This window comes from Sebastes umbrosus, chromosome 8 (genome assembly GCF_015220745.1).
Source record: "Sebastes umbrosus isolate fSebUmb1 chromosome 8, fSebUmb1.pri, whole genome shotgun sequence".
Classification (NCBI taxonomy): Eukaryota; Metazoa; Chordata; class Actinopteri; order Perciformes; family Sebastidae; genus Sebastes; species Sebastes umbrosus.
Genome location: NC_051276.1, coordinates 31,740,377 through 31,758,023, shown reverse-complemented (window position 1 = coordinate 31,758,023; position 17,647 = coordinate 31,740,377). Strand labels below are relative to the sequence as shown.

Genomic DNA, 17,647 nt, shown 5'->3' with positions numbered 1-17,647 from the left:
GCTCTTCATTTCCCCATCTGTTTAAACTGGTCTCAGTAATAAACTACAGCGCTACAGACATGATGCATCCTCACAGGGAATCTTGAGGCTTACCACTCAGTCAAGTTACAATCCATTGCATTTTATTGGTAGCTAAACTTCCAGTACTTTGGTTTTTGCTTTTTGTTTTGGCTCTACAGCTTCTGCACTCCGATATTTGAGATGAAACAACAGTATAGTGAGTCTCTTATCCTTTAGACAAGCTACAGTTTATCCGCTTTTCTTGATGACCGGCCCTGTTTGAAGCAGCCTGTCAGGTTTGTTTGATGAAAAGAACAAATAAAAGATGAAATAAAATATAAATAATATATTAGTAGGATCTATGTTTTGCAGAATTTATAAATGTATTTCTAAGGCCTTACTGCTTTTAAAGTTTTTTTTCTCCAAATAAATAATTAATAATATCTAATTAATTGCAGAAGTGTTTTCTTCTTTTGATAATCTTTCTTTATCCGTAAAATGTATTATGAATTTTGTTATTATTTAAAAAAAAATAAAAAATAAAAATCAAGGTCAACTGAAAAGTTTGAAAGCTCTGGAAATAGTAGATACAGATAGATAGATAGATAGATAGATAGATAGATAGATCTTATTGATCTCCGAAGGGAAATTGAGGTGTTACAGCAGCAATTTACATACATCACAAAACCATGCATCATTCACACAAACGACACGACGTAAGTACAAAAAACACCGTATTCACCGTACAAATCATACATAATAAGAAAAAAGAAATACAAAAATACAGTAAAATGGAATTAAATATATATCTCTGCTGTGCAAACTGAAAGTAAAATATGTGTTGTGCAAATTGAAGTAGATAATGCCTTGTGCATTGCCAAGTAGTAGTAGTAGTAGTAACCTAAGAGGTTGAAACCTCCGGAAAAAGCCAGGAAGTGGACCTTGAATTGAGATTGTTTAGTCAAACTACTATTCTTAAGAATAAACTTCAGAGCTTCAGTGTTAATTTTGACTTTATTTAGATCAGTGACCTCTCTGGACCACTTATTTTTATTTCTATGGTGATACCACACAAGATTAATTATATATAGATATATATTTTTTTTCAAATTAATATATATAAAAGTAATTTAAAATAACATCTCTCTATATATAAATGTATTTTATAATAAAACGTTTAAACTTAAGGTCGTATAAATCATTATTCATGTCTGTGCAAATCAGCAACATGACGTCACTTCCGGTAACCATCTTTGTTCGGATTAGCAGACAATTTGAGAAACGGCCGGGTAAAAAACAGAGAAAGAAATAACGGTTTTAAGTGCCGCTGACGGGATATTTCACCCTGTTAGGATTCTGGAAACATCTTCAACACTGCGGTAAGTGTTTCTTGTTTTTTTATAAAGTTTGCCAACTAATGTTATTCACAAAAACAGATGCTGTAAAGCCGTTATATGAGGGCCGTTACTCGGTCTGGTTCAGCGCAGGTGCTGTGGAGTAGTGATGGGAATTCCGGCTCTTTTTAGTGAGTCAGTTCATTTGGCTCAGCTCAACAAGAAGAGCCGGCTCTTTCGGCTCCCAAACGGCTCTTCATTTTACTTCACTTCTGCCTTTTATAATCCAGCCAAAATTAGCTTTAGCTGTTTTGACCTATGATTAGTATGTGTGCACATATATCACTTAAAGAGACTGTTTGTAACTTTTTACACAAATAAATTTACCGGGTCGGTGTCACATGCGCGCTCGCGAGTGGCTACACTGTTCAGACAAGACTCCAACACAAACTACACGGAAGCACCAAAACCGCAAAGTTCTATCTAGTGAAGCCCGTCTTGCAAAACAGTGTGGGCGGCGGTCGGAGGACGTGGAGGAGACCGTAGCTTTGGTCTCCAGGGCCGGAGTCTGTGCTGTACACTGCTCTTCTGCTCCTCTGCCTGCCTTCACTCACACACCACGCTCGTTCTGGCTCCACCTCACGTGCATTCGCGCACACTACACACTGCAGAAGAGTTAGTTTAACTCTGATCATATCTAGTAAATGTACAGTGGATGTTTGTGCAGAAATAACTGCTGCAGCTCCTCCAGACCAACAGAGGTTTTCCGTGTCTTGTGAAGTGACGGGGCTCCGTAGTGAGAAACGTTATCGTCTCCGACCAAAACTCCGGTGTCTCCTCTGTTCCCTCCGGTCGCGGTCGGGAGGCTGAAGCAGGAAAAGCCAACACTAGGATCAGCAGTGATTCATGGAGAGACCTTCATCTGGTCAGCTAACATTACTGCCAAGCAGGTGAAATATAGAGTGTTATTGTGGTTTTAGCTGACGTGTGTCGCCTCACTGTTTTGAGCAATGCTCGTTCATGTCTATGCAGTGCGAGTGCGAGCAGCAGGACGCTGACTTTCGTTGACTTAACGGCCAGAAGTGATGCTGTTAACAAGCAGTTACGGATAACGTTATGGGATTAATATGCAGTTTTAGCCAACGTTTTGTGAGCATTCAGTTAGCATAACATTAGCTAGCTTGCAAATTGTAAATTTCCCTGCCAGGGGACTAATAAAGGATTATCCTAGAAGGATGATTGTATAGTTGGTGTTTGGCTTTGTAGTTCTGAAGGTCCTGCACCCACCCGTTTGTAAATTGGACATGGGCCTCCAAAGATTTACATATTACAATAATTAAATATTACATTTTTAAAAATGCGATTAAAATTAAATAAATATTGTACTCGATTGACAGCCCTAGTAGCATTACAATGTTTTCCTCTGAAGTAGAAGTACACAGTGAGTAGTATACAGTTGAGTTGCATATCTTTTAAGTGCTTTGGGGGCCAATGTTGTTGGGGTACAATGAGTTAGAATAGTAACATAATTCAATACTTGTTATATCTAGATATTATAATAAATCTATGGCTGTTTGGGGCCCTTACAGTCAGTTGCCTACGATGAAGTCTCTAACTGTTTTTTCCCATGAACCAGAGTGTATTTCACAATTGTTTCTGACCGTGAGAAGCCGCGACTTGGGTGTGTGACGCAACTATGTCATGACAGATGTATTGCTTAGGGCCCAAGGAAATGCAGTGGTCGAGTGTGAAGTTGTTTGTATGAGCGGTTTTAGAGAAAGCTGCAAGCAGCAACACCACACCCCAATCAATCAGCCCGTTCTGAACGGCCGTGTTTTCAAAGGGCACTGCACTAGTAAAATAAAATCATGGAGCTCTTTAGTAGATTTATTCACTTCAAGTCTTGTCTGCTTTGCAGTATTTACACTTGTTGGGTATGCAGGGGCAAACTGTTCATGCCCATCTCTATGTTTGTTGCTGACAACGCTGGTTAATGTTTGAACTATAATTCTTTGTTTCTCACCCTCCAGTGAGAACAGAAGTCCATTTTATATGTAGGCAGCACTTTGTTCAGTTGAATTGTTGTATAAGACGGTAGAAGTACACAAATCCACTTTTGTTTTTAACAACAAGGTTAAATAAATACTTGAAAAGATGGTAAAAGGCTATAAAAAGCAAATAGAATAGCCTTAAGTGTGTTTACTGTCCTTTGTGTATTATCAACAATAATGAAGGCAAATAGTCAGCTAAGGTTATTATTCATCTCAACGCTGATCATGTTGAAGTCTATTTAATATTTTGGGATGCAGATTTTTAATCCAAATGTTTTTCTGTGACATCGACCTTTTTCACAGCAGACATTTTGACTTGTCTTAGTCGGAACAGTAAAGGTAAAATTGATAACATCACAATTGCTCATTTCCATTAAATTTCCCAGTAATGTCAAGTTCACACTACAAGACTTTCAAAGTCGTCAGATCGCTGTACTGTTCACACTACACAACTTGCTGTCTTGTAATAGATAGAGATGCACCGATTGTAATTTTCTTGGCTGATTCCGATTTTTTTAATCTGATCTGCCGATTCCGATTTTCTTTCTAAGAATTAGAATTGACATCAAGGCTCTAGACTTACTTTTTAGCATCATCCTGGAACGTCCCGAAGTCTGTTAAATCATCAAAAATCCAAAGTGTTATCTTTTACTTTGTCATCTTTAGTGGTTATTTGCATAAGATGAAACAATTCAGATGATTTGGAAATAAAGGATTGTATTTTTATTTAAATATTTACTTTGATTAAAACAAAATCTTGGCATTAGTAGTTTTAATTAAGTGTTAACGGCTGCTTAGAGATAGTGTTAGGATGTTAAACAGGTCATAATTCCCTCTCTAAAATCTATTTTATATTGCTGTGAAAACATCAAACACATGAACACATCCTGATAGCGTTATAATTTACTTTTGCCCGATACAATTTTTTACTAAATAGAGCTTGAACGCATCATAATGCAAGTCATCCTTTAACGTGAGCTGTTAGCTCTGTTATAAGCAGGTCTGTGCTCGGGAGAGACCCCGTGCTGTTGGCAGAGGTCACTGTGTTTACTCTCAGCAGCATGAATGGGAATGAATTACAATATAATAAGTGTCTAATTAAGTTAGTTGTTCCAAATGTTTTTAAGTTCTTCCATGGCTTATTTTGGACTTGCAGTTGTGGCAAATTTGCAAGCTCTATGTTTACTTCACTTCATGCTGAAGAACTTTCACATCGATGACGTGTGTGTGTGTGTGTGTGTGTGTGTGTGTGTGTGTGTGTGTGTGTGTGTGTGTGTGTGTGTATAGTTACTGTCTATGCCGCTGTGTGCTGACGTAAAACTATCATGTGGCATGTGTGTAAAATTGACTAGCAAAAAATTGGGACTGATCAGCCGGTCACCAGTCTGAGAACCGTCCACACGTTATGCAAATCAGCGTATTTCTGTAATCGATTACGTCGATGAATTGCCCCAGCCCCAATCTAAAAAGGCGTGGAATAACTTTTGTTTTTTGAATAAAATGCTGGAAATAATACAATTTAGCTTTTCTCTTCTTATCAGATTAACAACGGATTCATCAAAGTAATAATCAATTGGATAACAGTTGTTAGTTGCAGCCCTCTTAATGCATACATTGTTCTTTTTCACAGTGGAGAATGCAAGTCTCCTGTGGGGAGAGGTGGTGACTAATAGATGGTTGACAGACAGACACTATCAGCATACTTTATATGTTCCAGTCTGTTATCAGTTGTCTGTGTCCTACGACTTCACCTTCACTTCAGACTCACTATCGTCTTTACTCCAGAGTCACAGAGATGTGACAGATCAGTTGCAAAGCTGTGACTGATTACCTTTTTTGTTATCTGCTTGCTTTTTGATATAATATGTTTGAAAAAATATTAGTCATGCTGTTCGGCTTTTTCGAGTCAACACTAAAAGTGCATAGTCTTCCACCAAGTCTTTTTTTGTGTGCAGACACACAGTATTGAAAAGGGAGCCCTATTCCAGTGCTTCCCCTACCATACTCCCCTAAAAGAAAGAAACTAAATATATCATTTTCCTAATTTATGTGCACTTGTTTCATTTCAGCTAAGTGTGAGAGTCTTTACTGTGTTTTGCTATCATTTACTAGCGCTAGTTTCTCTCCTCTTCTCTGTGTTTCTCCGAGGGCAGAGCTTTGTGTGTGTGTGAGAGCAGAGAGATGGCATTCAGACGCCTGGCTATCCGCTAACTAACTTGTTGCCCTCGCTACCAGTATCAGCTGCTTTGTTTCAACAATATAAGGCTGAAACAAAGTGCATGCAGGCTGAAATTCAACTGTGATGTTCTGCCGGGAAATGCAGTAGAAGACCTATGAGAATGGAGAAGTCTGCTAGCCGCTAAGCTAATTTATGCGGTATAAAATGCCATAGGTGTAAGCTATTAGTGGTGACTAGCTCCCGAACTCGACTAATTTTTCATTTATATAACCGCAACAATACAAAATCATGTTTTTCCCCATTTCTTTTAGGGTGATAACGTCATAAAATATGACAACAGACATTCAAAGCTTAATTCTAAAAAAATTCAATTAAAGCTTTGAATGTAAACAAAATGACATTCGGTACAGCCCTATCCATAACGCTAACCACTCTGATGGAGCGCAGAGCAAAGTTTTGGTGAGCAGGCATACGAAGAATAGAGATGAACGGTGTCAGATCCATGGAAAAGAGACGCCAAACTGGTTTGTAATTAAGGATTTAAAAATCACTCGTCACTTGTGCTGATTAACTTGGCACAGTGGGCGGACATGCTGCGCCACCAGAAACATCTCTAAATATAATATTGTCGTAAAAAAACAAACAATCGTCAATACGATCGGATTGCGAATTGGCACAAGCTTAGGTAAAAAAAATTAAAAATTCATTCATTTATTTGGCATATTTCCCAATGGACATTTTGCCGTTGATAATTCCATCTGCCGGAAAACTACATGTGATAACGGCTAAAAGACGGCTAACGTAAACCCTGGGTGGAAGTCTTGAAGCAGGCTGGTAGAGTCAGTGTTTCCCCTACATAGGGCCATCTGTGTCAGTTTTATCGTGGCTGTCGCAGAATCATAAATAATGAAAATTTCATTATGAAACCTTAAATCAAATCATGGAGCTGCACCAAATGGCACAGGATTGGAGCAAAAAAACATTGCTCTCAGAGACCTTGTGAAGATGAGGAGAAGGCAGAAAAGTAGATATTGAGAAGTGTTTTTAATGGTCGCTGTCAGCTCTGTTCAGACGGAATTATTTAATACATACATTATGAGAAATGTAGTTAAGTAGTAGAGACATACTCCTCGTACACTACGCTCATCGTTCTGGACAGTATTTTAGCCAGTGTCAAATCACAGCAGGTGGCTTGTAATAGACGACACATCCTCCAGCATAAAACACATAAAATCAAATATAGTTGAAGACAGCCTACTGTAGACCCTGGATAGAGAGCTTACTGCTAGCTGCAATTTCAACTGCTGCTATTACACTCCACAGAAGTAAAATTGCATGTAGAGGTGATGAAATTCAATAACAAATGCACAAATACTCAGAGCAAAACATATGGTGTCTCTTTGGACGGAGCACTAACAACATGTGGGGCTGTAATTAATATTGTGTAGGGGGAAAAAATGTGCTCCAAATGGCATTAAATATTAATGCGTGCAATACTTGGATCACACTAATTACTATAAATACATGTTTTTTTTATTTTAGGGTTACTTATATTCCTCTCTGAACTTCAGTTGAAGTGCACTCACGTGATGCTAAATAGGACAGCTGTCACGACCTCTACTGTATACAGTTAAACAAGTGATCTTTTCTAGGAAGCGTCCGAGGTATCAAGGAAGTTAGGACATTGTTGGCATTTGGGACTCAGCTGATGTTTATCAGGCCAAAATAACTGAGCTCACCTACAGACATGTGTGTGGTAATTATCTTTATTATTATTATGATAGCATAAACTGTGTTAATAGAAATAGAAATGTGTTAGTTCTTGCATGGATTCAGTGAATTAGATTAATGGAAGAGGTGAAGGTATATTTCATATAAGTCACTGTCATGCAGGGCTGTAATGCAATGATACTATCATTTTATTTCCCTCCTGCCCCCATAAATCTGATATACATTTATGTACTTTGTGCAGATTTACTGTGAGTATAAATCCTTGAGATTCCTTTTTGATGGGTTGTGCTGCCGCTTTAAGGAGATTGTTTTTCAAAAATATTGACACATGACAACGTCCAGAGTAGGGCTGACCTGAATGCTTCGAAGCATCGACCGTTGCCATGGTAATCGACCTCCAAATCAGTATTCAAATGCTTTGTTTTTTGTTTTGTTTTTATAGTTTTACAGTTTATCAACTGATATCGTATAATCACAATTTGAACATTTTCATAACTTCCCTCACAACACAACACAGCACAAGCCTTTTTGTCAGGAGCATGTGTCTCTATTGATTGATTAAACAAAACTGTGTCAAAAAACAGCATGGCTCACGCTGATTAACATTACGTTCATTATTTTTTTCCCCCCAAAATATGTTTTCACAGCAGTTTGTAGTAGTAAAAAGCCGACAGAGCGGAGTGATAACTGATGCTGCGACAGAGGAGCCAACTGTTGTATGTTCAAAGAGTACCGACAGGGATTCAGAGATTAGACTGTTTGGTATTTTATTCTAGTGCAAAATGTAAAACACACATTTACATAGGAAGCAGTTGATTACCACAGCAGACTGATTAGGATTTTTATACAATTCGTAAATACATTTTACATAAATAAATTGGCAGGGTAATCTGCAATCATCTTCTCAGTCGTCGATAGTTGATGCCAATTGGCACAAGCCTACTGCAGTAGCCTTATCAAGGTAAATTACCATCGCTAATAACAACCTTGCAGGTGGCTATATTGTGTGTCTTTTCCAGTTTATTACAATATAAAACGTGTTTTCTGTTTACAAACGTAGGCGTAGATAGCAAGTATCACCCATCTTTTAAGTGGTTACATCTCCAGTCTGATCTCAAGCTCACTGCTGATAGGTACGAGGTTTATGGTGAATTATGAAGAAAGAAATGGCAACGAAAAATTAGGAGTTTAAGTGGCTAAAATATGACTTATCTAAAGACGTAATGTACAAATTCATGACTGACTCCGGCACAATGCTAGGAGGGAGAAGGAGAGAGAGCGTATATGAGGCAGAGGCATTGGGGGACTGTGAGAGAACAAATCAAATAAAAAATATATAATATATTATAAATAATTATATATTTTCATGAATGTCAGAGTTAAGGAAGGCTGTGTTAAGTTTGCGTTAAATTGCCTTTTCTGTATTGTTTTAACATAAGGTTACATTTTGGACCACCAAAAATTTACTTTGGCCACCAAATTTGATGGCCGGTGGGGCCAGTGCCATTTTCACTGCTGCCGGGCGCAGAGCTCTCCACCTCCCGCTGATGCTCTGACTGCAGGTCGATGTGTCCGTGGTGGGCTGGTTGCTGCTGGAGGTCCCGCTGGAGTCCGAGCTGAAGGAGATCCTGGTGAATCTGCATAATTTTGTCTGATTTCGTGAGGAATCCGACCAGGTGGCACAGTTGACGAACATTAAGAATAACCAGTTAAAAGTTCCTTTAAGTAACCGACTGTAACAAGGCTGCATTATTTAACTTTAAGGAATCAAAATGAATCAGTAACAGGTTATACACCACTTGCAAGATTTCCTTTTTTGACAAGAACATTTTTTAAACACCCACCTGATGTGTGGGTTGAGGTTCGGCAAAAAAAGGATGAAACGGTGAAAATGAGAGAAATTTAAAGCACAGCTGAGGCCTAATGTGATGTTTTAAAGCTCTGAAAGGATCAGAGATATCATGTCATTTCACCCTCTGATGGAGAGGAGAGGAGAGGAGGGAAGCCTGTATCCATGTCATGTTGATACATGAGCTAATCCACGTTTCAAGTGCCTGAATGTGTGGGGGAGTGTGTAGCAACAGTTGGCGGTGAAATGGATTGACTTTATCAAAGTAAAAAAGCAATGTCCATCTACAGTGGTTTGCTGAAAGAGTGTCATGTAGTGCATCGGTGAGTGAATGTGTACGTCATAGTAGATAGAAAAGAGTTGGTTCACTGCAATCAAATGAGCTCGGAGTCAGAGGTTTTCTCTTCCTCCCCTCACATCTCATCCCTCTCCTCTCTCGTTTGTCTTTGCTCGCTGCACTGATGTCTTCCCTATTACCTCTGATTTGGCTTGTCTGGGTGTGAATACCTAATCATGCTGAAGATGCCACACTTTCATTCCTGGAAGGCTTTATTCTTATCCCTCTCCTCTCTGGTTGGGCTGACACTTATTCCTTACTGAGTGGGGGGGAGATGTGCCACATACAGTTCGTACAGGCATAAGCCTATGCTCGTCATGACCTGCTTTGCTCCCCCACCCACGCAGACACACATCTGCAGACGTTTTGTAGAAAATTAAATATGAAGGGATTTCTTTAGACTCATAAGAGCAGACATATACCCCAAAATACTCTCTTTTTACTAAGATTGGCTCGTCTTGCTTCATTCATAGATTTTAAAACAGAGTTAAACCAGTAGTACGCAGTATATTTTTGGCATCATTGGGCAAAAATTCCATAATAACCTTTCAGCATATTGTCATTAAAGTGTTCTGAGAGATAACTAGACTTCTGTACCTCCTCATGGCTCTGTTTTCAGGCTGTGTGCATTGCGTCTTAATTATCCAACTGTTCTATAGAGGAGATCATCGCTCTTCAAATCCTTTCAAATACCTCCAGTCTGTCATTAAGGATATGTCGGGTTCTTTCCAGGTGGAGGGTATCAGTCAGTGTTGTTATCCAGGATTTAAACGTCAGCACTTCTTTTTCCAGAACCAGAGAATCAGTTTCTTTGCACAAAGGAGACCATAAGACAGGAGATGATGCTGTGGTTTTTAGAGCTTTCGGATTATCACTCGTGAACTCCGACCAAACGGTCAAACTAGGCAGCACTGAGCAAATATTAATCAATATTCTGTTACTGTAATGCCTATTTCTCTCCTCAAATGTTTTCAGAAACATCTTGTAGTGTACTGTTTAGATGTAAAATGAGAAAGTTTGCTCGGGCTGGTGGGCGGTGCTTGGTATTTCTTCAACTGATCTCAACATGGCTGACGATATGATACCCTGCCTAAATATCTCGATACCGATACTGAAACGATAACACGGCAAAAATGTAAAACTTCAGGAAAAGCAATGGAATAAAGATGACAGAACATGGAACTTAAAATATTTTTTTATTAATTAAAAATGTTAAAATGTAAAAATGTATTCATTAAAAAAAAAAAGTTAAGCATTAATCTAATGTCCGCTATACTTAAACGTGTTGTAGACAGAATATTTTTGGCATCATTGGGCAAAAATTCCATAATAACCTTTCAGCATATTGTAATTCAAGTGTTCTGAGAGAAAACTAGACTTCTGCTCCTCCTCATGGCTCTGTTTTCAGACTTTAAATAATCTAGCCTGTGACGGGAGACTTTGGCCAATCACAGGTCATTTCATTGAGAGAGCGTTCCTATTGGCTGTGCTCCGGCTGGTGGGTGGTGCTTGGTATTTCCTCAATTGATCTCAACATGGCTGCCGGGTCACAAACTTTCTCATTTTACAGCTAAACAGTACACTACAAGAAGATGTTTCTGAAAACATTTGAGGAGAGAAATAGGCATTACAGTAACAGAATATTGATTAATATGTGATCAGCGCTGCCTAGTTTGACCGTTTGATTGCAGTTTGCGAGTGATTGACAGCTGCTCAGAGACAGCAAGGCTCCAGCTTGGCACTGATTGGTTGTTTTCCTCCGGTCTGTGAAATCCTGCAGATGCCATTAGGAGCACCGGAGGACACTGAGTAACATGATTTTTTTTCAGATCTCTTGCATTACTGTCAGGATATAGTTACCGTTTTATAAAAGCAACTTTATTTTAATCATATTGGCTCCATTTCCACCCACTGCAGCTTTAAGGCTTTGATATTATTCACTAAGGCGACTTCAGGCTCCTAACGTGTCTTTTGTTTCTTTTAAGACAGTGCTGAACGTCTAGACATCAGTCGTCCTCATCAGACAAAACCTGCTGCTGCTGCTTCAGAATAAGGTAGGACAAACATCCCTCCTCCTGTTGCCGACAGACAGCGCACAACAAAATGCAGAAAACTGTGTCTTTGCCCGCATACTTGTGTGTGTGTGAGCCCATTCTTTGTAATCCCCTCTAGTGAATGTACTGGGGGGGGGTGCTCCGATGTCCTTGGGGTTGATCTGACGGCCTTGGTCGGGGGTCCACAGCTGTTCTATGGAAAATGTACTGAATAAGTCACTTAGTTGCTATGTTACAAGGGACCATAGCAACAGTATACCGTCATCTCTATCACAGGGAGTGTTTTTTCTCTGGGGTTGGGGGGGCGAAACATCCTTTGAATGTTGAGTATGGCCTGCTGGGAGTTTTTGTGTGTGAAAATCAATGGAATGATAGTTCAGATATTTGATTATAGATTAGTTATTACCATACATAAATGATATCTCTTTGTGAGAGTGAAGTCGTGCTACTTCATGACACCGATCGTAAGCAGTCTGAACTCTGGTGAACTTTGCAGCACATTCAGGATCTCACCGTTCTCTCAATGCGTTCACTACTATTCCAAACACAACTACACTGCAAACCGTGTACAGGGAGCATGAATACAGCCCTAGTTTTCAGATTATTTTTTTAAACCAACTGGGATATATAGCCTATTTGGTTTGCATGTGGTTCTTTGAAGTGCTGTGCCTTGTGAGTGTCTTGTGTCAGGGGAACTGAGGCAGTAATTCATGGTATCTGGTGGGCGATGATTGCATCTGTCTCCCTCTACATGAGTGCTCTTCAGGGAATCGTGTTAGTCCGTGCATGTTCATGTGGATGTGTGTTTGTTTGCGAGCGGGATAACTGCAAATGTTTTCAAAACTAAGTTCGCAGTGTAGGTTGACCTGATAGGACGTTTTGCAAACTATTGTTATCGTTGGAACTGGGCTCTGATGGCTGCACAGTCTCCACCAGTCATGCAAGGGTGTACATCACCGTTTTGCATGGATTCTTCATGCACATAATGAGGTCCACTTCTGTTGAAACATATGTGTGCATGTGATTTACTTCTGATCATAATCTAAACATCTGTAAAAGACCACATGAAATGGCACTTGTACTTCCAGACCGGTCGACTCCGTACGCTCCAGCCATCTCCACTGCATGAAAAAAGAAAGCGTTTTAACCACATTATTCTGGCGGTAGGGGCTATACCCTCGCGGTCCTGGGAACAGCTGGTTATGCGGTCCCGGGGAACAGCTGATTTTACCGCAAACAGACAAACGGTAGCCTATTCATGTCATATCTGACCCGTTTTCAGCTGATTTCTGAAGTTATCTCTCAAATATACAACGCAACACTACCAGCTCTTTGTCTGTGATTCAAGACAGACACACAGGAAGGAAAAGAAATCATTAAATTCTCTTTCAAAAAATAAATTATGGTTAGTTTGATCTTCAGTTCCAGATTTATTATTAATTTGGCCTACTTTGAGTTTGATGTTCCAGATTTATATATTTATTTAGGTATTTTATTAGTTTGAGTTTCATATTCAATGATCGAGATTTATTTATTTATTTAGGTATTTATTACTTTATGTTTGATGTTCAGTTCCAGAATTATTTATTTATTTATTAAGTATTTATTACTTTGAGTTTTATGTTTAGTTCCATATTTATATATTTATTTAAGTATTCATTACTTGAGGTTTGATGTTCAGTGCCAGATTTATATATTTATTTATGTATTTATTAGTTTGAGTTTCATATACAATGATCCAGATTTATTTATTTATTAGTTTGAGTTTCATATACAATGATCCAGATGTATTTATTTAGTTAGATATTTGTTATTTTGAGCGACGTACATGAAACCTGTCTTGGCGGAGGCCTGCGCTCTCAGAGTGCACTTCTAGTTTATTAAGTATTTATTACTCTGACTTAGATTTCAGTAGTTATATAGTTTGCAATAAAGTCAAAGATTGTTCATTTCTTTCCCATCACAACTTTCCCATTTTACAGCTAAATAGTACACTACAAGATGTTTCTGAAAACATTTGAGGAGAGAAATAGGTATTACAGTAACAGAATATTGATTCATATTTGATCAGCGCTGCCTAGTTTGACCATTTGATCGGAGTTTGCGAGTGATTGACAGCTGCTCAGAGACAGCAAGGCTCCAACTCGGCCCTGATTGGTTTCCTTTGGTCTGTGAAATCCTGCAGATGCCGTTAGGAGCACCAGAGGACACAGAGGAACATGATTTGTTTCAGATTACCTGTCTCATACTGTCAGGATATAGTTACCGTTTTATAAAATAACTTTTTTTAATCATATTTGCTCCATTTCTACCCACTGCAGCTTTAAGTGTCAAGTTATGTTCACACTATGAGCTACAAAAATAACCAAACAAAAGCTACATTGTCACCGAGTCGCTATTGAAGTGTTGCTCAAGTGCTCCTTGACGTAGTTTTGTTGTTAGATAGCTCTGGGAACTGGCTAGCGGCATTTTTACATACGGAATGAAACAGGGTGAAACAAAATCATATGATTGGTTTGCGTTTCACTGCGTCATTGTTCCGCTAAAAAAAGTCGAGACCAGCTCAACTTCGTTTGTAGCGCGTCACGCCTGTCACCTAGCAACAAGTGTCGGACATCAGTTTGTAGCTTCGTGTCACCGGCTTCCATCGAAAATGCTGCGTTGCTCGTGTGAACACAGCATCAGTCCCAATAGTCTTCACTAAATTTATTTTAGTTGCTGGGTGAGTGTTACTGAAAGAGCTGATTGTACCTCTGTCTGTGTTTCTGCACCACAGTCAACTGACACTCTACCCCCCCCTCTCTCGCTCCTCTTCCTGAGGTGTCACTGACTGCCGAACCACAGGAACAGGCTGGAGGGAAGCTGTCTGAATTATTTTCCTCTCTTTTCACTTTTGCCCTCTTTTTTAATCTCCTCAAGCATATGCTCTCACACAAAGCTGGTATTCTCTCTCTGAGCTGCTCGTCGTGTCACACTTCTGCAGGAGACAGTGGGTGGGCATCTACGGTCTTGAGGGTGCAAATATCTCTATAAGTATCTCTTTATCTTTAACCCCCCCCCCCCAAAACCACCACTTCCACCATGTGCCGTGATCCACCCCTCTGTCTCGCAAAACTTGTAAACAACTATTCATCTAAATTGTGCTAGTGGTAGAAAGGGTTTTTTAAACGACCAAAATCATTTCCCCATTTCTTATTTTATTGGGACACATGACGTGTAAGAGTTAGTATGAAGAAGAAAAACACAAAAACAGTTCCCAGTGGTAATATGCGTTAGTAGACCGAGCGTCCTTGTCATTCTTTGAACACTGTTTGAGGTTAATGTTGTATTCATTGAAGGATAGATTAAGCCGATCTTGTAGATGGAGCTGATAAATCAGCCAGGCTGATATATAATAATAATAATAATAGTTATGCAGTTACATAGTTTGTCCACCAGAGAGCAATGACAAGTTTATTTTTCAAACTGTGAAAGCATTCCAGCTGCAACAAATGACTGAAAGGACTTAGGTACACCGGTGTGGAAGTGAATTTACGTCAGCAAGTCCTTAACCGCAAGTACTCATTTTGACGTTTGTCATTTCATAACTGGTTAAAGTGACGGTCAGCGCTGGCTAGAAATGAGAAGCTACTACCTGAATGTTTTATTATTTTGTACATTGCTCATTGCTATTGATAATTAGCATCGTAACTTAGCAAATCTGTGTATTTTACCAACCTCGGTATCCGCAGTGTGCTCAAATAATCTTTTACATTCACACATTCATGCAGCAGAACTCTGCACTGTAGAGAGCGGCTGTTAGGGGTGGGAAAGTACAAAGTAATAAAGTAATCAGAATGTAATTGTTATTGTCTCCTATCAGCTATGATACAATACAGAATTTATAAAACTCATTATTTCACATTACACAAACTAATGATAATAATTAGTTCATATTATCAATTATCATTTCATTGTTTTTTAACAGTAAAATAACTGTTAACTAAGTTTAATGAACTGAGGGTCTACGTGGATACGACGTACACCCTCACATTTTAAATACAATGTGAAAATCAGTGCTAGACATCTTGGCTAAAGCTGCATGCCAACTCTGTCATGGACAGGAAACGTTATGGTATTATAAGACTCTCATCTCCGTGGTCAAATGGGCCGACGCTACAACTGTAGAGCACCCATATACTGACATTTATGTTAAATGCATGCAAACGGCCCCCGATGGAGCTGACCATGGATGTATAAAGAGAACGGAGCTGATGGGACAGCTAGAGACGGACTTGGAGAAGTTAGAGGAAGTATACACGTGTGACTATGTCAGGTTTTCAAAATAAGGTGTTAACAAAGGGAACTGTATATACAAAATACATATATGGAAATAAGATTGATTGGATTATATTCACCAGAAGTATAAAACATTACTTGTCGCTTATGAATAAAAAAGAAAATACTAGTACTTGATTTTTGAGTTCCTGACAATGACTGATATATTTGACTTCAGGACATCTCTGACTACACACAGGCTGAAAATCAAACATTTTTACTGCATTCATTTTGATATTTTTCAAGTTAAATGTCCTTAGAAGTGTATGATTCCACTTTTTCCCCATGGTGTAGTGTTAAAAAAGTTAACAAAATCTCAATAAATCGTAATATCGAATTGCAATACTTACTTGAATACTTGATAATGGCAATACATATCGAATAGACACCCAAGTATCGTGATAGAAGTGTATCAGGAGATAGGTGTATCGTCCCAGCCCTAATAGGTGAGAGTCGGAACATAGATGGACTGGTAAATCAAGAGCTTTGCCTTCTGGCTCAGCTCCCTCTTCACCACAACAGTCCGGTACAGCGCTCGCATCACTGCTGACGCCGCACCGAACCGCCTGTCCGTCTCACGCTCCATTTTACCCTCACTCATGAACAAGACCCCTCCAAGACTCCTCCTGGATCTGAGGTCCCACAATTAGTCGGAGAATAAACTTTTCCGGGGAGGCTGAGAAGTATGATTACCAGATAATTTCACCACCCACAGGTGCAAGAAAATCATGATTCTCATTTTATCCATAATGTTTGCAGCCAAACATAGGTGTAGGCAGATCCTTCAGCTCTCATGAGAGCTGTGCATTTCAGAGGGGCAAAGTCTGTAGTGCGTCAAGGACTTGCTGACGTCAATTCACTTCCACAATGGTGGCCTCTGTGTACCATAATCCTTTGTGGTGCTTTGTTTGTGCATTGTTTTTGCCACTTCACATTGTAGTGCCTGCAGTACCATCACATCTGTGTGATGTTGAGAGGCTTGTGGAGTGTTTATTTGTTTCAATATCCCTGCAGGAGTCTGCTTTTTAATAGCGCATGAGCGGCTTCATACCTCTACCAAATTAACACTCTAGTGGTGCTTTTGTATTGTCTCTCATTCTACCTCGCAGTTTGCGTTTTCAATTTCACTGTCCTCTTCTAACACCACTCTTAACATTATTGATTTGTCGTTTTTTCTTCTCCCTCTCCCTCCGTTTCTTCTTCTGTGGAAGTCATCGTCGCCTCTCCCCTTCCAACACTATGCTGGCCACTCGGGAGCTGGAGTGCATTTGCGAGAATGTTTACACATATCACTGATAAATTGTTTGGCTTGATCTCGGAGAGCAGGCCTGCTTTTAGAATGGTTTATCTGATTTGGTGCTGGGGGAAGCAAATTTCCCATTATTTTTATGTGATTAAAAAGGATTCCCATAGGTCGGCTTTTCATTATACAGTGCTCCCAAAACCTTAGGGCTGTTGGCTTGTAATTTGCTATCTTCCATTTCTTCTTTGGATAGAAGTTGCACCCATGCATTTTCACAGTAAGGAAATTAGAGCTGCAAAAAATGACATTGCAATATATTTTTTCTGCGATAAATATCGATATGAAAAAAATACAGGAATTTTCCCCTCTAAGGGGGTCTAGGGAAATGCTCCCCTGGAAGATAATTTTGTACATTTTAAAGTTAAATGCATCAATCTGGGGCACTTTGAGAGCAAAATTAAGATGCTAAATCTATGAAGAACTCTGTGCTCTTGCAAACAATTTTGGCGGCAGTTGAATAAAATTGTGTGGCCATAAACTGCTTTTGTAGTT

General features: G+C 39.2%; 1 protein-coding gene across 8 annotated transcripts in view; it reads left to right on the top strand.

Annotated features, from left to right (window-relative positions):
• Window positions 1–1,221: 1,221 nt before the first annotated feature.
• Window positions 1,222–17,647, top strand: part of gpat2 (glycerol-3-phosphate acyltransferase 2, mitochondrial) — a 149,720-nt gene continuing 133,294 nt past the window's right edge. Inside the window, exons 1-2 of one of the 8 annotated variants that reach the window (XM_037778114.1) lie at window positions 1,222–1,379; window positions 11,471–11,535. The gene's annotated coding sequence lies outside the window, so the exon portion shown is untranslated. Of the gene's footprint in view, window positions 1,380–2,224; window positions 2,285–6,071; window positions 6,089–11,466; window positions 11,536–17,647 lie in introns of those variants that run through there. The other 7 variants (XM_037778115.1, XM_037778107.1, XM_037778106.1 and 4 more) reach the window with 7 other exon arrangements.